This window comes from Bos mutus, unplaced genomic scaffold (assembly GCF_027580195.1).
Source record: "Bos mutus isolate GX-2022 unplaced genomic scaffold, NWIPB_WYAK_1.1 CTG339, whole genome shotgun sequence".
Taxonomy (NCBI): Eukaryota; Metazoa; Chordata; class Mammalia; order Artiodactyla; family Bovidae; genus Bos; species Bos mutus.
In genome coordinates, this window is record NW_027219828.1 from 1 (window position 1) to 24339 (window position 24339).

Here is a 24339-nt window from a genome sequence, read left to right on the forward strand (position 1 = left end):
TATAGACATACATTTTGCATGTGTTGAAGTATACCCATCAGACAAATTCCAAGAAGTGAAACTACTGGCCAAAGGTAATCTTGTTTTTTTTTTTTTTTTCTAATTTTATTTTATTTTTAAACTTTACATAATTGTATTAGTTTTGCCAAATATCAAAATGAATCCGCCACAGGTATACATGTGTTCCCCATCCCGAACCCTCCTCCCTCCTCCCTCCCCATACCATCCCTCTGGGCCGTCCCAGTGCACCAGCCCCAAGCATCCAGCATCGTGCATCGAACCTGGACTGGCAACTCGTTTCCTACATGATATTCTACATGTTTCAATGCCATTCTCCCAAATCTTCTCACCCTCTCCCTCTCCCACAGAGTCCATAAGACTGTTCTATACATCAGTGTCTCTTTTGCTGTCCCGTACACCGGGTTATTGTTACCATCTTTCTAAATTCCATATATATGCGTTAGTATACTGTATTTATGTTTTTCCTTCTGGCTTACTTCACTCTGTATAATAGGCTCCGGTTTCATCCACCTCATTAGAACTGATTCAAATGTATTCTTTTTAATGGCTGAGTAATACTCCATTGTGTATATGTACCACAGCTTTCTTATCCATTCATCTGCTGATGGACATCTAGGTTGTTTCCATGTCTTGGCTATTATAAACAGTGCTGCGATGAACATTGGGGTACACGTGTCTCTTTCCCTTCTGGTTTCCTCAGTGTGTATGCCCAGCAGTGGGATTGCTGGATCATAAGGCAGTTCTATTTCCAGTTTTTTAAGGAATCTCCACACTGTTCTCCATAGTGGCTGTACTAGTTTGCGTTCCCACCAACAGTGTAAGAGGGTTCCCTTTTCTCCACACCCTCTCCAGCATTTATTATTTGTAGACTTTTGGATCGCAGCCATTCTGACTGGTGTGAAATGGTACCTCATAGTGGTTTTGATTTGCATTTCTCTGATAATGAGTGATGTTGAGCATCTTTTCATGTGTTTGTTAGCCATCTGTATGTCTTCTTTGGAGAAATGTCTATTTAGTTCTTTGGCCCATTTTTTGATTGGGTCGTTTATTTTTCTGGAGTTGAGCTGTAGGAGTTGCTTGTATATTTTTGAGATTAGTTGTTTGTCAGTTGCTTCATTTTGCTATTATTTTCTCCCATTCTGAAGGCTGTCTTTTCACCTTGCTAATAGTTTCCTTTGATGTGCAGAAGCTTTTAAGGTTAATTAGGTCCCATTTGTTTATTTTTGCTTTTATTTCCAATATTCTGGGAGGTGGGTCATAGAGGATCCTGCTGTGATGTATGTCGGAGAGTGTTTTGCCTATGTTCTCCTCTAGGAGTTTTATAGTTTCTGGTCTTACGTTTAGATCTTTAATCCATTTTGAGTTTGTTTTTGTGTATGGTGTTAGAAAGTGGTCTAGTTTCATTCTTTTACAAGTGGTTGACCAGATTTCCCAGCACCACTTGTTAAAGAGATTGTCTTTAATCCATTGTATATTCTTGTCTCCTTTGTCAAAGATAAGGTGTCCATATGTGCGTGGATTTATCTCTGGGCTTTCTATTTTATTCCATTGATCAATATTTCTGTCTTTGTGCCAGTACCATACTGTCTTGATAACTGTGGCTTTGTAGTAGAGCCTGAAGTCAGGTAGGTTGATACCTCCAGTTCCATTCTTCTTTCTCAAGATCGCTTTGGCTATTCGAGGTTTTTTGTATTTCCATACAAATTGTGAAATTATTTGTTCTAGCTCTGTGAAGAATACTGTTGGTAGCTTGATAGGGATTGCATTGAATCTATAAATTGCTTTGGGTAGTATACTCATTTTCACTATATTGATTCTTCCAATCCATGAACATGGTATATTTCTCCATCTATTAGTGTCCTCTTTGATTTCTTTCACCAGTGTTTTATAGTTTTCTATATATAGGTCTTTAGTTTCTTTAGGTAGATACATTCCTAAGTATTTTATTCTTTCCATTGCAATGGTGAATGGAGTTGTTTCCTTAATTTCTCTTTCTGTTTTCTCATTATTAGTGTATAGGAATGCAAGGGATTTCTGTGTGTTGATTTTATATCCTGCAACTTTACTATAGTCATTGATTATTTCTAGTAATTTTCTGGTGGAGTCTTTAGGGTTTTCTATGTAGAGGATCATGTCATCTGCAAATAGTGAGAGTTTTACTTCTTCTTTTCCAATTTGGATTCCTTTTATTTCTTTTTCTGCTCTGATTGCTGTGGCCAAAACTTCCAAAACTATGTTGAATAGTAATGGTGAAAGTGGGAACCCTTGTCTTGTTCCTGACTTTAGAGGAAATGCTTTCAATTTTTCACCATTGAGGATAATGTTTGCTGTGGGTTTGTCATATATAGCTTTTATTATGTTGAGGTATGTTCCTTCTATTCCTGCTTTCTTTAAGTTTTTAGCCATGTCTCATGGCTTGCAGGATCTCAGTTCCCCGACCAGAGATCAAACTCACATCCTTGGTAGTGAAAGCCACTGGATCGCCAGGGAATGTCCAGGAATCTTTATTTAAAAATTGGGTACTACCAAATTGCTCTCCTGGGTGTTTGCATCAATTTATCTATGAAGGTGCAACACATGAAGGTGCTTGTTTCCCCACACCCCTAACAATATAAAATGTTATCATTAAAAAAGAAACTAAATCCATCTGAGTCACAAACGATGGCATGAAAATGAGGCTAAGCATTTTATCTATTTTCAAAACATCTGCTTTTCTTTCTGTGAACTACTTGCTCACTTCCTTTGCTCATTTTTCTGCTAGGCTTTTTTTTTTTTTTCTTCTTAATGTAGATTTATAGTCGTTCTTTAAAAAATAAGAAAATTACCCCTTTGCTGGCAACATGTTTTTCCCAGATTATTTTAATTTTGGGGGCCACACTGCAGCAGCTTGTGGATTCATAGTCTCCCGGCCAGGGGCTGAACCTGAGCCCTAATCAGTGAAAGCACTGAGTCCTAACCACTCCCAGGAGCTCCTCCTGTTTACTGTCTGTATTTATTTACAGTTTTCTTCTCGATGGAGAAAATTTTAACTTTTATAATCACAACTAAAAAATCTTGCTTTCTTTATTTATAAAGCATATATAATATATATACAAAATATATAAAATAAATAAAGATTTTAAGTTATACATTTTCTTTTGAGGCTCTGAATATTATAGATTACTCACAAAGTCTTCCTTCCCTAGATTTCCTTTAATTACATTTTTTTCCCCTTTAGTCATGCCTGGTGGCTTACAGGATCTTAGTTCCCCAAACAGGGATTGAACTTCTGCCCTCAGCAGTGAAAAAGCAGAGACTTAACCACTGGACCAGGGAATTCCCTCCTTTGAGTAGGGAATGGTTTTCCATAATTTCATATCAATCTTTTATCCTTCTAGAATTTTTTTCCAGATACTGCCCAATTGTCCCAGCACCAATTATTAAATACATCATCTATCTTACTGCTTTCATTTTCTTAATTTTTTTTCATTTTCTTAATTTTAAAAACTAAAGTTACCCTGTGAATGCACAGTAACAGGGAATTTCTGGTCTTTCTAGACTATGAAAAGAAATCAACAAAATGACTATCAATTTTATATCTTAAAAAATATACTTGAATACACCGTGAAATTATTTGTAAGAAAATAATGGTCAGATGCTTTTCCAACCTGTGAGCACATTTGCCCACTCTGAACTCCTTTAGTCTCACATGCTTCTGTATTTATCACATTAGCACCTTATTTCATGCTTTTCTATTTATGAATGGCCTGCACTCTACACTCTTAAGTTTTACTATGGTCCTCTGCTGTGCAATATAAGGCTATTCTGATGATGAACCATTATATACATGTGTATATATTTCCCCAACTGGCTAATACTATTTTACGGACACTTAGCAATGGCTTACTTTTTCTCTCCTGTGAGCACTAAGTGCACAGCCAGACACAAAGAGATGGGGCCAATCCAAACTGTGCAAACAAAATGCGGTGAGCATCTTGTCGGTGCTCGGTTTTGTATGCATGCTTTCTTTTTTCCCTCAAGGTTCAGTGTTTTCTAGGCTGTCTTTACAAAACACCGAACCCTGCTTCTTTATCTGTGCCTGTGCACAGTGACAAAGGCTTTGGGGGTCCAGGAAAGAAAAGATGTATAAAGATAACACCTTTGGGAGCTTGGTCATAAAATCCAGAGCTTCTGCTGGAATTTTCTCCTGAAGCTTTCAACAGCAGAACTTTTGCTGTGACAGGGAGCAGCGTTCTAACAGGACTGTCAGGATTCTTCTCCTCTGAGTGTCCATCCATTTGTCAAACTGGAAAAAAAAAAAAAAAAAAAAAAAAAAAAAAAAAAAAAAAAAAGCTCCAGGTTTAGTCTGACACCAGAGACGCATTATGAAAGAGATAAAGAACTGCATAGAAAGTGAGTTTAGTAACTTATTCTTAACAAATTGCATGCATTTCTTTCCCTAACAAGTACACCCCATGTTTGCCACCTACCTGTTCTTTCTTTCTCATGTGTGTGTGTGAGCCCAAGCAAGGCGGTGTGGACATAGACATGCACTTGACCTCAAAACTTGGAGTTACAGAAAAATTTGGGAGCTGGTCATAGTCGTAAACTGAGAATATATACAGACTTGTAAAATGTAGATCTTTAACTTCTGATGGGGCTATATCCCAATTAATCCATCATAAGTTGAAAGTATCATAAATTAAAAATGCACATAATACACTTAACCTACCAAACATTCTAGCTTAGCCCAGTCTACCTTAACGTGCTCAGAACGCTTACATGAACCCTGATGATCCTTGCTGTTGTTTAGTTGCTCAGTCATGTCCAGCTGTTTTGCGACCCCATAGACTGTAGCTCAGCAGGCTCCTGTGTCCATGGGATTCTCCAGGCAAGAATACTGGAGTGGGTTGCCGTGCCCTCCTCCATGGGATCTTCCTGACCCAGGAATCAAACCTGAGTCTCTGCATTGACAGAGGTATTCTTTATCACTGAGCCACCAGGGAAGCCCTCACATGAACCTACAGTTGGGCAAAATCATCTACCACAAAGCCTATTTTAGAAGAAAGCGTTGACTAGTTCATGTAATTTATTGACTACTACACCTGGAGAAGGGAATGGCAACCCACTGCAGTATTCTTGCCTGGAGAGTTCCATAGACAGAGGAGCCTGGTGGGCTACAGGCCATGGGGTTGCACAGAGTTGGACATGACTGACACAACTTAGCATGTATACAAGCACACTGAATGTGAAACCAGAATGGCTGTCTGGGTACTGATGGTTTTAAGTGTATTTGGCCTGTACTCTTGTGACCGAGTGGCTGACTGGGAGCTGTGGCTCAGTGGCTGCCCAGAACCATAAATAAGTATCCTACTGCACATGGCTAGCCACCCCTCCCCAAAAAACCCAAATACAAAATTTTAAATATGGTATCCACTGAACGTCTATCACTTTTGCATCACTGTAAAGCCAAAAAGTTGCTAAGCCAAAGCATCTTAAGCCACGGACTGTCTGTACAACCATAAGAGAAGACACCTGGGCAGTCAGTCTTCGCCCATAGTTTACATCAGCTCATTAGTGATTAAAACTCCAGGACCAGAAACAAACCTTTGCATTCACAATTAGAGATAAGGCAATACAAGCAAATATCTCTGAGAAGGGGGAGTATATGGGGTTAAAGTCCTGTGTGTGTGTGTGTGTTCTCAGTCACTCACTCTTGTCTGACTCTTTGCTGAGCCGGCTAGGCTCCTCTGTCCATGGAATTTTCCAGGCAAGAATACTGGGATGAGGTGCCATTTCCTATTCCAAGGGATCTTCCCGACCCAGGGATCGAACTTGTGCCTTTTGGGTCTCCTGCATTGGCAGGTGGATTCTTTACCACTAGCACCACCTGGGAAGGTCCAGTTAAAGTCCTGCTGCTGCTGCTGCTAAGTCGCTTCAGTCGTGTCTGACTCTGTGCGACCCCATAGATGGCTGCCCACCAGGCTCCCCTTGGATTCTCCAGGCAAGAACACTGGAGTGGGTTGCCATTTCCTTCTCCAATGCATGAAGGTGAAAAAAGAAAGTGAAGTCACTCAGTTGTGTCTGACTCTTAGTGACCCCATGGACTGCAGCTTACCAGGCTCCTCAGCCCATGGGATTTTCCAGGCAAGAGTACTGGAGTGGGGTGCCATTGCCTTCTCCGAGTTAAAGTCCTACTAATATGTAAATGATTGATATGATTGGAAAGGAAAAGTTGATAGGAGGGCCTGGAAAAAAAAAAGAGTGCCAGAGACAGGAAGTACATGCCAAAGCAATCTGGGGCATACCAAACAAACGCTTGGGTTACTTCACAATTTTCCCCAGTGATGACCCCAAACCAGTCCCAAGATTAGTGACTCATCAAAGATGAGAGCGTGAGAGCTGGCCAAAATCAAAAGAAAGGTTCTTATGGGAACAGCTAGCAGCAGAAGGAGCTGTTATCAGAGTCTAAACCTCTGTTTTTTTTCTTCTTTAGTCCATTAGAGAAGAGAAAACAGGAAAGTTTGGGGCTACTTGTATTTTATACACTATTGCATTTCATCAATAGATATTTTCTAGTTAGTATAAAGTAATCAGAATTTTATAATACTTTAGTTTTAATCATAAAATACATTGACCACCTAAAAAGGCATGAAAGTGGAAGTGAAGGCATTTCCAACTCTTTGCGACCCCATGGACTGTAGCCTATCAGGCGTCTCTGTCCATGGGATTTTCCAGGCAAGAGTGCTGGAGTGGATTGCCATTTCCTTCTCCAGGGGATCTTCCCGACCCAGGAATCGAACCTGGGTTTCCCACATTACAGGCAGACGCTTTTACCATCTGAGCCACCAGGGAAGCCCTAAAAAAAAAAAAAAAAAAAAAAGGCATAAAAGGAAAAATGTATTTTAAGCCTTATGACAAGTCAACTTCTTTGTAATCATAGGATCTTTTTTTTTTTTTAATTAGTTGGAGTACTTCTTGATTAAAACCTTTGGAAGTCCAGTGGTTAAGAATCTGCCAGTGCAGTGGACATGGGTTCCATCCCTGGTCTGGGATGATTCCACCTGCTGCAAGGCAAGTAAGCCTGAGAGCCACAACTCCTGAGCCCACATGCCACAGCCCCTGAAGCACAAGCACCCTAGAGCCTGTGCTCTGCAACCAGAGAAGCCACTGCAGTAGGAAGACTGCGTCCTGCAAGTAGGGAGGAGTGGTCCCATGCTCATGACAACTAGGGAAAGCCTGCACACAGCAACGAAGACGCAGCTCAACCATAAACAAATAAATAAAAAGAATCTGCCTTCCAATGCAAGGGACTAGGGTTGATAACCTGCTCGGGAACTAAGAGCCCACATGCCACAACAACTGAGAAAGCCTGTGTTGCAACAAAGACCCAGTGCAGCCAAACCAAAGATTTTTAAATAAAACAAAAACTATTCACTGTTACCAGATCTTTTCAGCGCTCATCAATCTCACTTTGGACACTATCATTCAAGGGGGAGGGGGGACTCTCAAATGAAAAAAAAAAAAAAAAAAAACATCAGAAATCTTAATTTACAAATAAGTGAATAAAGTGTATTCATGTATGAATGTTCCCAGATTTCCTCTCCGCCTGTTTCTGCACAGTCCATATTTCTAACTAACATAATATGAGACTTCTTTCCTTTGGGGATGGGTTATTAGAATGATAGAGAAGCCAGACCAGAGTGGTGAGGGCCAGGGGAAGGACCAGCCCACGATGCTGCGGTGATCTCTAAAGCAAGGAGCCAGTGGGGGGCATATGGAGACAGGAGAGCTGCAGGGTTTTGGCGTGTAGGCAGTCTGTGGAGGTTCAGACTGTAACTGCCTTTCCAGCAGTTATACAGTGTGAGAGAACTGGGGAATGAAGAAAGGGGATCTGGTAGGTAGTGTTATGAGTTCTGAATTGGATCCCCTGTGATTTTTCTTTGAGAGACAACATGAAAATTGGTATTCATCTTTAAAATTACTTTGGGCAGTGCTACGTGCTACTCTGTAGAAACTGAGCTATGTGGGGACCCAGGATGATGAGGGAAGAAATGTTTATGGGATATAATTATCACTACAGTAAATCAGAAATAACCCCAAATGCCTCACAATAGTGAATCAGCTCAGCAACATGATAAGAGAAAATACGGCATTAAGGATGCATGGGGGCTTTGGGAGTGAGGCCATTCAGAGTCACATTGATTGAATAATTATATCGAAATTTAGAGTTACTGGGAAGATTAAAGAAATGAAAATATGTATAAAATTCCTAAAAGAGTGTATGACTCATTGTACTCATGGTAGCTAATTTTATAAACGGTGGTCCCCAAACTTTTTGGCACCAGGGATCAGTTTCATAGAAGAGAAGTTTTCCATGGACGGGGGGAACAGGCAGGTAGGGATGGCTTCGGGGTGATTCAAGCGCATTGCATTTTATTGTAGTTCAGTCACTCAGTCATTCTGACTCTGCAACTCCATGGGCTGCAGCATGCCAGACTTCCCTGTCCTTCGCCATCTGCTGGAGCTGGCTCACACTCACCTCCATTGGGTCAGTGATGTTTTCCTACCCTCTGGTCCTCTGTCGTCCCCCTCTCCTCCTGCCTTTAATCTTTCCCAGCATCAGTCTTTTCTAATGAGTCGGCTCTTCACATCTGGTGGCCCAAGTATGGAGTTTCAGCTTCAGCATCAGTCCTTCCAATGAATAATCAGGACTGACTTCCTTTAGGATTGACTGGTTTGATCTCCTTGCAGTTCAAGGGACTCTCAAGAGTCTTCTCCGACACCACAGTTCAAAAGCATCCATTCTTCATCACTCAGCCTTCTTTATGGTTCAACTCTCGCATCCATACATGACTCCTGGAAAAACTACAGCATTACATTTATTGTGCACTTTATTTCTAATGTGATGCCACTGCTGATCTGATGAGAGGTACCAATGGGTCTGTGGCCCAGAGGTTGGGGACCCCTGTTAGAAAATATCATAGTGATGTTAAAAATAATAAGCATGAGGGGTAAATCATTAGATATACAATAATTAAATTACAAAGCATAAAGTTACCATGTTTGTACATTAACAAGGACAGGAAGCACATTTGCAAGGATTGAGGTCAGCTCAATTATTGTCATGGATGCCCAAAAGAAGAGAACAGGCTCAGATTGAAGAACAGTGATTTAGAATTAATATAAAAGAACATTAGGATTATAAAGCGCTGAAGAAATCTATAAAAGAAAACATTCAAACCTTTTCCTCTAGAGATTAAAAAGATAATTACATTGGTTTCTCATCTATTTCCCTGATTATAACAGTCAAAGATAATTTATATTTGGCTTTGATAGGTGTTCTTGCCTTGGGGGTTTCCCCTTTCTAATTGTGTTTATTTAGTCTAATAGAAAACGAATTTGCATTCCTTGAATTTCTACCAGTTGAAGGTGGGTAGATGACTGAGAAGAATGCTTAACAGCTGGGGGAAATCCCCTTGGAATTTAAAAGGTGCTGGGAATAATCCAAAAAGTAGATAATCCATGGAAGAATTAACTCTACATGAATTTGGTAATCGCCCAGTATCCTTCTCTTTTTTAAAAAAATTTCTAAATTGAAGCATTGTTATTTTACAATCTTTTAGGTATCTAGCATATTGATTTATATATACACACACACACACACACACACACACACACATTCTGTTTTAGATTCTTTTCCACTGTAGGTTATAATAAGATATTGGATATAGTTCCTTGTGCTATACAGTAGGTTCCTGGGTTGTTTTTTTTTTTTTTCTATTATATTATATATATATATATATATATATATATATATATATATATATATATATATATATATATATATATATATATCTGTCCCACATCACTTGCTTCAGCTCTTCAAGAAAAAAGAGCCATACCATCACAGCCAGGGATCTAATGTGTGAGGTAGGGGAGCAGCTAAGACCGTTTTCTTATCCTAGTACCATGTGTGATACCTCATTTTACAGTTAGTTCCTTTTTTTAATATTAATATCATATAATTACTATACGACATTGTGCTACATTATTTTATGCTATACTATCTTATATGCCCATCACTGGTGACTCAGTGGAAAAGAATACATCTGCCAAGCAGGAGACAGGGGTCAATCCCTGGGTCAGGAAGATCCCTTGAAGAAGGAAATGGCAACTGGCTCCAGTATTCTTGCTTGGGAAATCACATGGACAGAGGAGCCTGGTGGGTTTACAGTCCACGGGGTCGCAAAAGATTCAGACATGACTTAGTTACTAAACAGCAACAATACTATCTTATATCATATCATAATTATATTTTATAGTTACTTTTAATACCTTTCGAGATTTCTTGACAATAAGATTGTGAAAATCCCATTTTCAGAGTAGTTGTTACAAGGATTCTTGCTGCACTTTCAAGATGTGAGGACCATTGCTAGGGCATCAGCGCCACTCATCGCACACCAAATGGCAAGGAAAGGAAAGTTCTCAGGCAGTGAGGTCAAGATGAAGGAAGAGGCTGTTTTTTTTTTTTTTTTTTTTTTTTTTGCTTTTTGGTTATATTATCCTGGGCTTCACTGGTGGCTCAGCTGGTAAAGAATCTGTCTGCAATGCAGGAGACCTGGGTTTGATCCCTGGGTTGGGAAGATCCCCTGGAGAAGGAAATGGCAACCCACTCCAATATTCTTGCTTGGAAAATCCCATGGACAGAGAAACTTGGCAGGCTATAGTTCATGGGGTTGCAAAAGAGTCAGTCACGACTGAGCATGCACACATGGCTAAATATAAAATACTTTTTGGATTGTCTATCATTGAATAGGTTTCACATTACATCTTGCCCTTTACTATCCAGATTGTTTTTAAAAGTGACTTTACTTCTAATATGAGATTGAGCTTTAAAGCCAATACTTGACTCATACAATGAAAATCCCAAGTAATGCTAAGTTTAAAAATCAGTATCCTTGGGCTTCCCTGGTGGCTCAGTGGTAAGAATCTACCTGCCAACGCAGGTAACATGGGTTTGATCCCTGATCTGGGAAGATCCTACATGCAGCGGAGCAACTAAGCCCGTGTGCCACAACTACTGAGCCTGTGTTGATCCCATGCACCACAACTTAAACGAGAAGGCTCTAGAGCCCAGTCTCTGCAACAAGAGACGCCCTGGCAATGAGAAGCTTGCACACCACAATTATAGAAAAGCCTGTGCAGCGAGGAAGACTCAGCACAGCCATAAATAAAGGAAAATTAAAAAAACAACAAAAAAAAAAACCTGCTTACTTACTTCTTACTTTCTCCTTTTTTTTTTATTGAAAATGCATTCCTTATGCTATCAATCTGTTATGTTGTTCATAAAACACACAGACAAATAAAGCCTAAACCTAAACTGGAGAGAGAAAACTGAATAAAAATAAACTGGAAATATCCCCTTCAAACTTAATTCCTGTGGCTTTCATGGAGCTGTAAAGGTTACCATATAATCTAGTGGATTTATGGAATAAGTTTGTTGTTGGGCAAAAGAGAAAAACCAGTGAGTACCATTTATTCATTTAGAAAATATTTATTAAATGCCTGATAGCATCAAGCAATGTACAACAAGGAGCATGGTAAAACCATGCCTGACCCTATAGTTTGGCTGATTGAGTAGAGAGATAATTAGTGATCTTTGCAAATATCAGTGACCTTTGAAATATAGGCTTCTATTAGTTATGGTAAAAGAAAAGAATTAACAAGATCTTTTTAAAAGTTTGAAGACCTTGAATTTTATCCAGGGTGATATTAAAAATGTTTAACAACTGGCAATGCTATCAACCAATCAAAATCAGCAGAGGCTGCTCAGCCATACCAATGAATTCTGGCTGAATATTAGCCCTGGTTATATTAATTTAGGGGATTTACATTCATAGTAAGTAGAATGAAAATGCAAAGATAGTCATTTTAAATATGTCCCTTTTTATCTATTTGCTTTTTTTATAAGTCTCTTTTTTAAGTTATTGGTAACAAAGTTAGTTTAAAAACACAAATGCAATATGAGAAAAACTTAGCTAGATTTTAAATTTCGGGTATTTCTCATTTTGCCATTTTTAGTGAATTTATTTTATAAAATTTTATTATTATTTTGAATAGATATTACCTTCACATGATTAAAAACATTCACATGATTAAAAATTCAAAAGACACAAAAGGCTCTCCAGGTAAGAGTCTCTTCCACCCTTTAGACAGTTTTCCTGTCTGAAGGAAATCAATATTGCCCCTTTTCTTGTAAAAGTAAAAGTAAAGTGAAGTCGATCAGTCATGTCCAACTCTTTGCGACCCCACAATTGTAACCTGCCAGGCTCCTCTGTCCATGGGGTTTTCCAGGCAAGAATACTGGAATGGGTTGCCATTTCTTTCTCCAGAGGATATGTAAAGTCTTCCAGAAACATTGTGTACATGACTTTTTTTTCCTTCTTTAGGTTAGTAAATATCTTTAGACTGGAGCTTGTAGACCAGCACAGAAAAGAAGTGGTGACTAAATCAGACAAACAAGAACAGTAAGATACAGAGCTTTATGATGGATTGAATGTTTATGTCACCCCTAATTCCGAAATTGAAACCCTAACCCTGTGGTAATGACCCAGGGAGGTAGGTGGGGCCTTTGAGAGGATTAGGTCATGAGGGAGAGCATTCGCATATGGGATTGCGAGCATCCATGCTCAATCGCTCAGTTGTGTCTGACTCTTTGCCACCCCATGGATTGTAGCCCACCAGGCTTCTCTGTTGATGGGATTTCCCAGGCAAGAATACTGGAGTGGGTTGCCACTTCCTATTCCAGGGGATCTTCCTGACCCAGACAGCAAACCAGAGTTTCCTGATTGGCAGGCGGATTCTTTACCACTGAGCCACCAGGGAAGCCCTCATGAATGGGTTTAGTGTCCTTTATTAAAGAGACTACAGAGTGACCTTTAGCCCTTTTGTCATATGAAGACACATGGAGAGTCTCTGAGCCAGAAAGCAGGTTCCCAGCAGACACCGAGTCTGCTAGCACCTTGATGTTGGACTTTCCGGCCTCTAGAACTATGAGAAATAAGTTTTCTGCTGTTTATAAGCCCCCGCTCCCACCAGTGTTCTGTTATAGCACCTGGAATGGACTAAGACATATGGGAAAATGAATCTCAGTAACTCACAGGGTAGGATATTCTGTCTACTGCTATATTCTGGGGCAAAGATGCTCCGTTAAAAGGAAAGAAGGCTTTGACTGTATGCTTTAAAGATGGACTATTTCAAGTTCATTATATACATCTAGAGTTAAAGAAATCATAGCATAATTTTTTAAAAGGGATCCTGATTTGTTTTTTAAAATTAAGGTGCAATTCATACACCACACCACCCAGCATTTTCATATATTCACAAGGCTGTAAAGCCAGCACTACTGTCTAATTTCAGAACCTTTTCATTACCCCCCAAAATGAAGTCCATACCCATTACAGTCAGTCACTCCTCCCCTGCTCCCTGGCCCCTAGAAACCACTCATCTATTTTCTGTCTGTATGGATTTGTCTATTTTGAATATTTCATATAAATGGAATCATATGCTAGATGGCTTCGGTGTCTGGTTTCTTTCACTCAGCATACTATGTTCAAAGTTTATGTTGTAGCATATATCAGTACTTCATTCTTTTTTCTTGCCTGTGCCTTTTAAAATTTAACCATTTTTAAGTGTACAGTTCAGTGACATGATGCACACTCACACTGTTGTGCAACATCCCCACATCCGTCTGCAGAACTGTTTTTAAAACTCAAGCTGAAACTCTACCGGTTAAGTAACATCCCTATTTCTTCGTAACCTGTATTTTACTTTCTTTCTCTGTGAATTTGCCTATTCTAAGAACTTCATAAAAGTGGAGTCAAACAATATTGGTCCTTTTGTGTCTGGTTTATTTCACGTAGCACAATATCTTCAAAGTTCACTCATGAGTAGCTTGAAACAGAACTGCCTTTCATTTTCAGGCTGAACACTGTTCCATTGTTTGGCTAGACCCCATTTTGTTTATCCATTTCTCACCAAATGGATGTTTGGGTGTTTACATTTTTGACAATTATGAATAATGCCACTGTGAACATTAGTGTACACATTTTTGTATGACCATGTTTCCAGTTCTCTTGGGTGGAAGAGACTCTCAGTGAGAACTATAGAGGAATTTGATGAGTAATACACATTAGCCAGAGATGGATAAAGTCCCCTCATACAAACATTTGAGTTTCGAACTTTCAAAGATGCGAATGTGTGTTTGCATGTCCAATCACATTAGTTCATGCATCTGGCGTGCACGGTCATGTGTGTCCATCCACTACAGGTGGCTGTGCTTTTGTGTACTTTACAGTACAGTAGAGCAGTTTTTTAATTTCAAGCCCAGGATGTCTGGAAGCAAGCTTACAAACAGCGGAGTGTAGCCAGTTGTGTTAGTTGGGTACCGAGGCTGACTGTGTTGGATTTACGATCAAATTGGACCTATGAATTCGCTTTTGGAACAGAACTCATTCATACAGAGTAGACTTACTGTACTTTGATCATGGACAATGGTCATTGAGACCGTGTTTCCTTTGAGGAAGTGTGAAAGTAACTTAGATATGGATATATAGATTTATATACATTCCTTTGTTAATGTTCTTTTTCATTATGGTTTATTCCAGGATACTAGATATAGTTCCCTGTGCTATACAGTAGGACCTTGTTGCTTAGCCATTCTAAATGTAATAGCTTGCATCTACCAACCCCAAACTCCCGGTCTGTCCTGCTCCCTCCTCTCCTCCCACTTGGCAACCACAGGTCTGATCTCTACGTCTGTGAGTCTGTTTCTGTTTTGAGGGCAGGTTCATTGGTGCCACAGTTTAGATTCCACATATAAGTGATATTCATATGGTGTTTGTCTTTCTCTTTCTGACTTAGAATCAAGTATACTTTAAATAGTTACCCATTTTCCAAGCAGAGCTCTTCTTGCTTCAAATACTTACAATAAAAAAAAAAAGATGGAATGATTTCATATTTTGTGGTTCAAAATACCCATTAAAAAGACATCATTAGGACTTCCCTGATGGTCCAGTGGTTAAATATCTGCCTGCCAATGCAGGGGACATTGGCTCAATCCTTTGTGCCAAGAGATTCCACATGCCTAGGTGCAACTGAGCACAAGCGCTACAAGAACTGAAGCCTGCATGCCCTAGAGCCCTGCCCCCCAACAAGAGAAGCCACCATAATGAGAAGCCTGCTCACTGCAGCCAGAGAGTGGCCCCTGCTTGCCAAAACTAAAGAAAGCCCATGCACAGCAATGAAAACCCAGCACAGTCAAAAATAAAATAAATGAATTTTAAAAAAAGACATTATTAAAGGATCAATCACTAAATATTGCCAGTCTTTTCCATTTTATCAACTGAGTATAAAGAGACAGATTTTGTACCTGAAAGGGTAACTTTATTTATAACTTGGGCAAACTTGCCTTTTCTCAGTTTCTCCATGTGAGACAATTCATCTTAGAGAATAAATAATTTTTTAAAGGCAAGAAATAAGAAAAGAATGGAACTATAAAGTGAAATCATTTTTGGAATATGAAAGGCGATGACAAAACTGACAAAGGAAAAATAGGAAAACGGACAACCTCCCTCCAAATATTTCAGCATGACTAGTATTAGAACTTGTGAAATTTATGAGTGAGTAGCTCTTTTTTTTTTTTTTTTTTATTTCATGAGTTCACATACCAGTGGGTGTACATTACATATATGTTTGCATATGTGTGCCTCTGGGCTTATAGCTCAGTGTTTATCTGTATAGGTTTGTTGTTATATACCATCGAGGACAGAAACTATGTCTTATTCACCTTGACTTCTCCACTGCAGAGTGCTGTATGTGGCATATTACAAGTGCTCAAGCTTGCTGGAAGGAATGAATATGCTTGTGACAATGAATATCCTTTGGATGTATGGCTACCATGTGAGTGTATTTACATATTAGTGGAGAGGTGTTTTCCTGAGCTTCAGTCACTTGTGTATCTATCTGAATGGGTGAGGAAGGGACAACTCGAGTGAGGAGGTTTGGCAGAGGAGGGCAAGCTGGAGCCAGGAAGCAAGAGACAGCAGGTAACAGGCGTGACTGTCTCTCTGGCGCCCACCCCCCGCGCTCTGTGGGCTTTCAAAATCGGGCTCCATGTGTTCCCTTCCTCCTGGCACTTTCTAAATTCTCTTGCACTATTCCTATTTAGAAACTAGCTCAGGGCTATTTCTTCCCTTTTGTGGAGGAGGATGAGGAGCTGGTTTCATGCTTCCAACAGATCTGTTTTCCTTTCTTTTTTTAGACTCTCAAATTCTGCTTTCAAAGGGCAGGCAAAATGGAGACTGAAATAATTGATTCAACAACAACCTCAAGGCCGTAAAATGCCATCTTTGCTACTAACCAGGGAATATCATATATCACAGGTAGACACTTTTTATACTTTAGAGAAGAAGAAAAAGATTACCATTTTCTCCTCCCTCCTAATTAACTGCCCCTTGGGCTACCAGGACCCTCAAATAACAGTGACAGATGATCTCAGAATTTCTAGATAATAGAAAGAGTAGAGAGGATTTCCTGGGTGGTCCAGTGGTTAAGACTCTGTGTTTCTGCTGCAGAAAGCAAGGGTTCAATCCCTGGTTGGGCAATTAAGGTCCCACAGGCCAGTGAAGTGGTCAAAACAAGCAAACAAAGAAAAGGAAAATAGAAGAGAGCCTATAAAATAAAATTTAAAAACCTATAGAATTTTTCAGAAGACTGAAAAATCAGGATTCAGGGCTTTCATGGTGGTCCAGGGGTTAAGAATCTGCCTGCCAATGCAGGACATACAGGTTCCATTTCTGGTCGGGGAGATTCCACATGCCTCGGGGCAGCTAAGCCAGTGATCCACAACTATTGATCCTGCACGGCCTAGAGTCCACGTACTGCAGCTAGAGAGTAGCCTCCACTCGCTGCAACTAGAGAAAGCCCTCGTGCACCAATGAAGACTCAGTGCAGCCAAGAAAAAATAAAGAATAACAAAAAAAAGAGAAAAATCAGGATTCACACATTTCCTGAACCTTTCGCTTGTGTCTAACAAAGTCCTATCAAGCATCTAATTCCCCTCCTCAGTCTCGGGCACCAGCAATTTTCTGGCACACACTGGTCTCACTCTTCTCAACTCCTCCTCCACTTGCAGCCCATGCTCCACCTGGACTTTCTAGGATTCGCTATTGCCCGCCAGATGATTCTGTTCATTTTCCCTTTCCAGGTAGATTACACTTACTTTCCCTTATGTGATCCACAGGTTCCAGGGGAAGCTCTCAACAAAACACCTGCTGACTGAACAACAACAAGAGATTCAGATGTTATAGAATTTTAGGGCTAAAAGGAATCTTAGGATCTTTTGGTTTTAGAGACGATAAGCAGAGGCTCAAAGGGTTATCTTTATAGATTATAAAGAAAAATCATTGGTTCCAGACTGTATGTTCAGCTGAATAATATGCTTGGTTCCTCACTAAAAAGCCATGTGGTGCAAGCGTGCTTCAGATCAGATCAGATCAGTCACTCAGTCATGTCTGACTCTTTGTGACCCCATGAATTGCAGCACGCCAGGCCTCCCTGTCCATCACCAACTCCCGGAGTTCACTGAGACTCACATCCATCGAGTCAGTGATGCCATTCAGCCATCTCATCCTCTGTCGTCCCCTTCTCCTCTTGCCCCCAATCCCTCCCAGCATCAGAGTCCTTTCCAATGAGTCAATTCTTCGCATGAGGTGGCCAAAGTATTGGAGTTTCAACTTTAGCATCATTCCTTCCAAAGAAATCCCAGGGCTGATCTCCTTCAGAATGGACTGGTTGGATCTCCTTGCAGTCCAAGAGACTCTCAAGAGCCTTCTCCAACACCACAGTTCAAAAGCATGAATTCTTTGGCGCTCAGCCTTTTTCACAGTCCAACTCTCACATCCATACATTAGCACAGGAAAAACCATAGCCTTGACTAGATGAACCTTTGTTGGCAAAGTAATGTCTCTGCTTTTGAATATGCTATCTAGGTTGGTCATAACTTTCCTTCCAAGGAGTAAGCGTCTTTTAAATTCATGGCTGCAGTCATCATCTGCAGTGATTTTGGAGCCCAGATAAATAAAGTCTGACACTGTTTCCACTGTTTCCCCATCTATTTCCCATGAAGTGATGGGACCGGATGCCATGATCTTCGTTTTCTGAATGCTGAGCTTTAAGCCAACTTTTTCACTCTCCTCTTTCACTTTCGTCAAGAGGCTTTTTAGTTCCTCTTCACTTTCTGCCATAAGGGTGGTGTCATCTGCATATCTGAGGTTATTGATATTTCTCCTGGCAATCTTGATTCCAGCTTGTGTTTCTTCCAGTCCAGCATTTCTCATGATGTATTCTGCACATAAGTTAAATAAACAGGGTGACAATATACAGCCTTGATGAACTCCTTTTCCTATTTGGAACCAGTCTGTTGTTCCATGTCCAATTCTAACTGTTGCTTCCTGGCCTTCATACAAATTTCTCAAGAGGCAGATCAGGTGGTCTGGTATTTCCATCTCTTGTGCTTAGTCATGTCCAAGTCTTGGAGACCCCATGGACTGTAGCCTGCCAGGCTCCTCTGTCCATGGGATTTCCCAGGCAAGAATATTGGACTGGGTTGCCATTTCCCACTCTCGGGGAATCTCCCTGACCCAGGGATCAAACCCACATCTCTTGCATGTCCTGCATTGACAGGCAGATTCTTTATCACTAACACCTAGGAAACCCTGCTAGAACCATGGTCTTTCTATTCTGACCCCCAACCTTGATCTTCCTTATTCAGACCTCAAGCCCTACATTCTCAATGAATTGCTGCCCATGGTTTGACCTGACAGTGGGAAAAAATAACAATTAGGTCCCAGGATGACAACCTCCTTTCAAAAGGAGGTTGGGAGGACCATCGTGGTGTCCAATGACAACAGAAGGCATCAGAAAGAAAGGGGCACCAACTTGAAGGGGTGTGGAGAGTCAGCAAGAAAGTGGCAGGGGGACTTCCCTGGTGGTCTAGTGGCTAAGACTCCAAACTCCCTATGTAGGGGCCCGAGTTCCATCTCTGGTCAGGGAACTAGATTCCACTTGCTGCAACTAAAAAGATTCCACACGCCGCATCTAGAGATCCTGCATGCCATCATGAAGACCCAGTGCAGTCAAACAAATAAATAAAATAAATATTTAAATAAATAAATAATAAATAAAGTCAGTCATTGATAATAAAATCAAATAAAGAGGGTAGGAGATAGGGTCTTTAGAGGGCCAATGACCAAGTCTAAGCAGAGTCCAAGCAAATCCAGCTCTTCACCAAAAGGCGATTAGAGTCAGGTGGGAACTGATAGGCATGAGGGGCAGAAAGAGAAACACTAGACAAACTCAGATCTGGTTCTGACTCTACCCTTGACAAGGAGTATAATTTGGAACAAATTATTTAACTGTCAGGCCCTCAGGCAGACTCAGAATCTTACAGTCTCTGGTTGGGAGCAAGTCTTCATTCCAAGGCTTTGCAATCAGATTTTTGATCTTAAAAAGCTGGAAGAGGGTTGGAAGGATAAATTGGGAGTTTGGGATTAACATATACAAACTGTTATATATAAAATAAATAACCAACAAGGACCTACTTATAGTACATACACTACTCAATATTGTGTAATCACCCATAAGGGAAAGAATCTGGAAAAGAATAGATATGTATAATTGAATCCCTTTGCTGTACACTTGAAACTAACACAACATTGTAAATCAGCCATACTTCAAATAAAATTAAAAAAGAGCCCGGAAATAGTATCACTTCAAGTGGAAAACATTAGAGAGAATCATCTTTCCTTGCAGAATGTTGCAGTTGGTTTACATCACAGTTTACTCACATCACAGTTTATTCAGAGCCTGCTGTTAAGTCAAAATCCCATGGTTGTTATTTTAGTCTGTTGACACTGTGTGGTTGCATATTTCACCATGTGACATCATTACCATGGAGGCATCAGACATTTTTGGGGCTCCTAAATTATGACCGATGGATGGTGGTTAGGTGCTTTTTCTCAGAACACCCTTTTAACTACATGTGTACTGTACTACATGTGTGAACCATATTAAAAAAAAAAGAAATGTTCATCACTTTCAATTAAAACACTAGATGGAAAAAAAAAAAAAAAAACCTACACTAGACAGCAAAGAAATACATACTTATAAAACATTCCTCCTCTCAACGTTTTCACAAGTCCTGAATTATCTTGTAATCTGAGGATGCTATAATTTTGGCATCTACATTTGAATTAAATCTCTCTGCTTAAAGCCTCTTGTGAAGTTAAACTCCTATGAGGTTTATTTTAGACTGAAACAGTTTCATATTTTTCATTTTACTACAGAATAGAAAAAGGCAAAATTAAAACAAAAACCAGGGACTTCCCTAGTGGTACAGTGTTTAAGACTCCACGTTTGCGATGCAGGGTGCCTGGGTTCTATCCCTGGCCAGCAAACTAAAATCCCATATGCTGTGCAGTGTGGCCAAAACAAAAAAGAGGACCTCAAAATTACGCTGATCACTGGCAAATGCCCTGTTGTAGAAGTGTAGAAAAGCCCTTGAAGTTATCGTATGGACACGGTGTGCCCAGCTGTAAATTTAGGTATCTATTTTTAACCCCTTTCACAGTGTCAGAATGTTAGACCTGGAAGGGGCCTTTGAGGTCATCTGATCCAAGCCACTCAATTTCCAAAGGCAGGTAGTAAAGATCAGAGGCATAAGAGACTCACTGAAGTCAAGCAGGAGATTATTTAGTATAGCTGATCTGGAACCTGTGTTTTTCAAGTCTCAGCATTACTGTTCTTTGCTCGCTTTTACTTATATCTGTTTTTAAAATTATTAAATATCATTGCACTGTATACAGTAAAAAACAAAAACTCTCTCTTCCAACAGACTTCCTCCCACTCTTCCATGTTGTCCAACATTTTAGGGGAAACCACTATTGATAGTTGGGCTTCTCTGGTGGCTCAACCAGTAAAGAACCCACCTGCCAATGCAGGAGACATAAAGAGACGTGGGTTTAATCCCTGGGATGGGAAGATTCCCTGGAGGAGGGCATGGCAACCCACTCTAATATTCTTGCCTGGAAAACTCCACGGACAGAGGAGCCTGGAGGCCTAGAGTCTGTGGAGTTGCAAAGAGTCAGACAAGACTGAGCACATGTGCACACACTATTATCAGTTTGCTGTATACATATGCAAATTCCATGTGTGTGTCTAAGTACTGATACATTCATTCACATACATATGGGTATATACACGGGCCAAGATTTTTTAAATTTGTATTATATTTAATTTTTATTGAATTATAATTGACATACAATATGATGTTAGTTTCAGGTGTACAACATAGTGATTTGACAGTTTTTTTTTTTTTTATTTTAATTGTTTTTTTTATTGAAGGATTTTGCTTGACAGAATTTTGTTGTTTTCTATCAAACCTCAACATGAATCAGCCATAGGTATGCATATATCCCGTCCCTTTTGAACCTCCCTCCCTCTGTCTCGGAGAAGGCGATGGCACCCCACTCCAGTACTCTTGCCTGGAGAATCCCATGGACGGAGGAGCCTGGTAGGCTGCAGTCATGGGGGTCAAGAGTCGAACACGACTGAGCAACTTCACTTTCACGCATTGGAGAAGGAAATGGCAACCCACTCCAGTGTTCTTGCCTGGAGAATCCCAGGGACAGGGGAGCCCTGTTGGGCTGCCTCTGGGGTTGCACAGAGTCGGACACGACTGAAGTGACTTGGCAGCCCCTCTCTCTCCCCACCCCACCCCTCTAGGTTGATACAGTGCCCCTGTGTGAGTTTCCTGAGCCATGCAGCAAATTCCCATTGCCTATCTATTTTACCTATGGCAGGCTAAGATTTTTGAAAATAGTTTTACTCCAAACTAGAACCTAACTAAAACCAAACTAAAAAATGGCAGGGGGTGATAAAATGGGATAAAATGATAAAATGTTCTGAACAACAAAATAAATATCATTTCTAATAGAAATTGTTATTTCTCTTATCATTGCTCATCTAGAAATAATCATGAAATTTTTAAACATTTTTATTTATTTGACTGCACTGGGTCTTAGTGGTGCCATGTGGGTTCTTTAGCTGCAGCATGCAAACTCTTGCGGCATGTGGGATCTAGTTTCCTGAACACAGATGGAACCCAGCCCCTGCATTGGGAGCACAGACTCTGAGCCACTGGGCCACCAGGGAATTCCCTAGAAATTCTCATAAAATTTGACAAAAGCTATTCAGGCTTCCCAGGTGGAGCCAGTGTTAAAGAACTCACCTGCTGGGACTTCCTGGTGGTCCAGGGGCTAAGACTCCATGCTCCCAATGCAGGGGGCCTGGGTTTGATTTCTGGTCAGGGAACTAGATCCCACATGCTTCAACTTCAACTAAGGGTTCACATGCTTCAACAAAATTGCAACCAAATAAATTAAAAAAGAAAACTCACTTGCTAATGCAGGTGATATCTTAGAACTTCCTGTTATTTCCAGAGTTCTTCAAAGCCTGTCCTTGAAGGGGGCACAACAAAATATTTTAAGGTAAAAAATATTTAAAGCAGATGGATGGCATTTTCAGTATATAGCTTCAGTGTTTCTGTTTGTTTGTGCCTTCTTCCTCTCTGAAGGTATGTTTCAGATCCAAAGCAGCGGTGCTGAGTTGGAGCCTGCACAGGATTTGCCTGCCTGACCCAGGGCTCCAAAAATTATAGCAACAAATATAAGACAATTTTTAAAAAATATTTATTTTTATTTATTTATCTGGCTGAGCCAGGTCTTTGTTAGGGCATGTGGGATGTAGTTCCCTGACCAGGGATAGAACCCAGGTCCCCTGGACCACCAGGGAATTCACCCAGACAATATTTTGATCCACATGCCACAACTAAGACCTGGCACAGCCAAAATAAAAAAAAAATTTTTTTTTAATTAACCGTTAGTTTTGGACTTACAGAGATTCCCAAATGCTAGATCTGAAATCTGATCTGAAATTTTGTGACTCTCACTTGACATGTAATATTCCCTCTCAGGTTTAAATTAGAGCTGCAGAGAAAGCCAATAGTTTTAAAACCTCAGGGTTTTAAACCATAGATAATGTCTTCCTGCAGTTGCCTGCTGATACCACTCCACTGGAATAAGGGGAAATAAAGGAGGTTCAGATGAGCCCTCACATTCTTAGCTCCTAACAGCTAAGTTGCAAAGATGTAAGAAATGATTTCATTACAGTATTATTAATTGGCTGCTATAAAAATACACATGAGCAGGCAAATATATAAAGCATGGTCACTGAGTCTAGATCTGCTCAGTTAAAAATCACATATTTCCTTTTTTATTGCTATTTATTCATGTTTGACATTTCTTCTATTTAAATTGATTGTTGTGTGTGTGTGTGTGTGTGTGTGTGTGTGTGTGTGTTTTAATTTTTATTTATCTGTTTAGGCTAAGCCACTCGGCTTGCAGAATCTTAGTCCCCAACCAGGGATTGACCCTGGCCCTCGGCAATGAACATACAGAATCCTAACCTCTGGACTGCCAGGGAATTCCTTAAACCAATTGTTTTCAATCTTTTATTTTATTTTTTTCAGGGCTATAAAACTCTTTGAGGGTATGATGAAAACTATGAATCTTCTCCCTAGAAAAATTCATATTAACATTGCTGCTGCTGCTGCTAAGTCACTTCAGTCGTGTCCGACTCTGTGTGATCCCACAGACGGCAGCCACCAGGCTCCCCCGTCCCTGGGATTCTCCAGGCAAGAACACTGGAATGGGTTGCCATTTCCTTCTCCAATGCATGAAAATGAAAAGTGAAAGGGAAGTCGCTCAGTCGTGTCCGACTCTTAGTGACCCCATGGACTGAAGCCTACCAAGCTCCTCCATCCATGGGATTTTCCAGGCAAAGTACTGGAGTGGGGTGCCATTGCCTTCTCCGCATATTAACATTATATTTTGCTTATACCAGGTTAAAAACTTCTGTTGTAAGCTCAGAAACTCTCTTTTCCCAGTTTAAGTAGAAAACAATCTGACTGATTCTAAGCCCAATTTCTGATTAAGACAAAGCAGCTTTTCCAGGTCCTCCCTAAGGTTTTGCATGTTTTTTTGTTTGTTTGTTTTTGTTTTTTCCTTCCTGGTTCTTCAGAGCTACAAATCATTTGAATTAGGCTCTTTTTTTCAAATCAATTTGAATAAAGTTTGGTTTTCAGGAGATGGGCCTGGCTGAGCAAAAGAGCCCTCTTGGTAATAGTCTTCCTGAAGCAGGCAAATGGAGGTATCCTGC

The 24339-nt window shown here is 40.3% G+C and overlaps 1 long non-coding RNA gene across 1 annotated transcript; it reads right to left on the minus strand.

The window, feature by feature from the left end:
* Nucleotides 1-3086: 3086 nt before the first annotated feature.
* On the minus strand, nucleotides 3087-14986 carry LOC138986977 (uncharacterized). The gene is made up of 3 exons (XR_011463495.1): nucleotides 14951-14986; nucleotides 8543-8868; nucleotides 3087-4306 (listed from the first exon to the last, which is right to left on the minus strand). It is a non-coding gene; the product is annotated as an uncharacterized lncRNA (long non-coding RNA).
* Between the last annotated feature and the right edge of the window lie 9353 nt (nucleotides 14987-24339).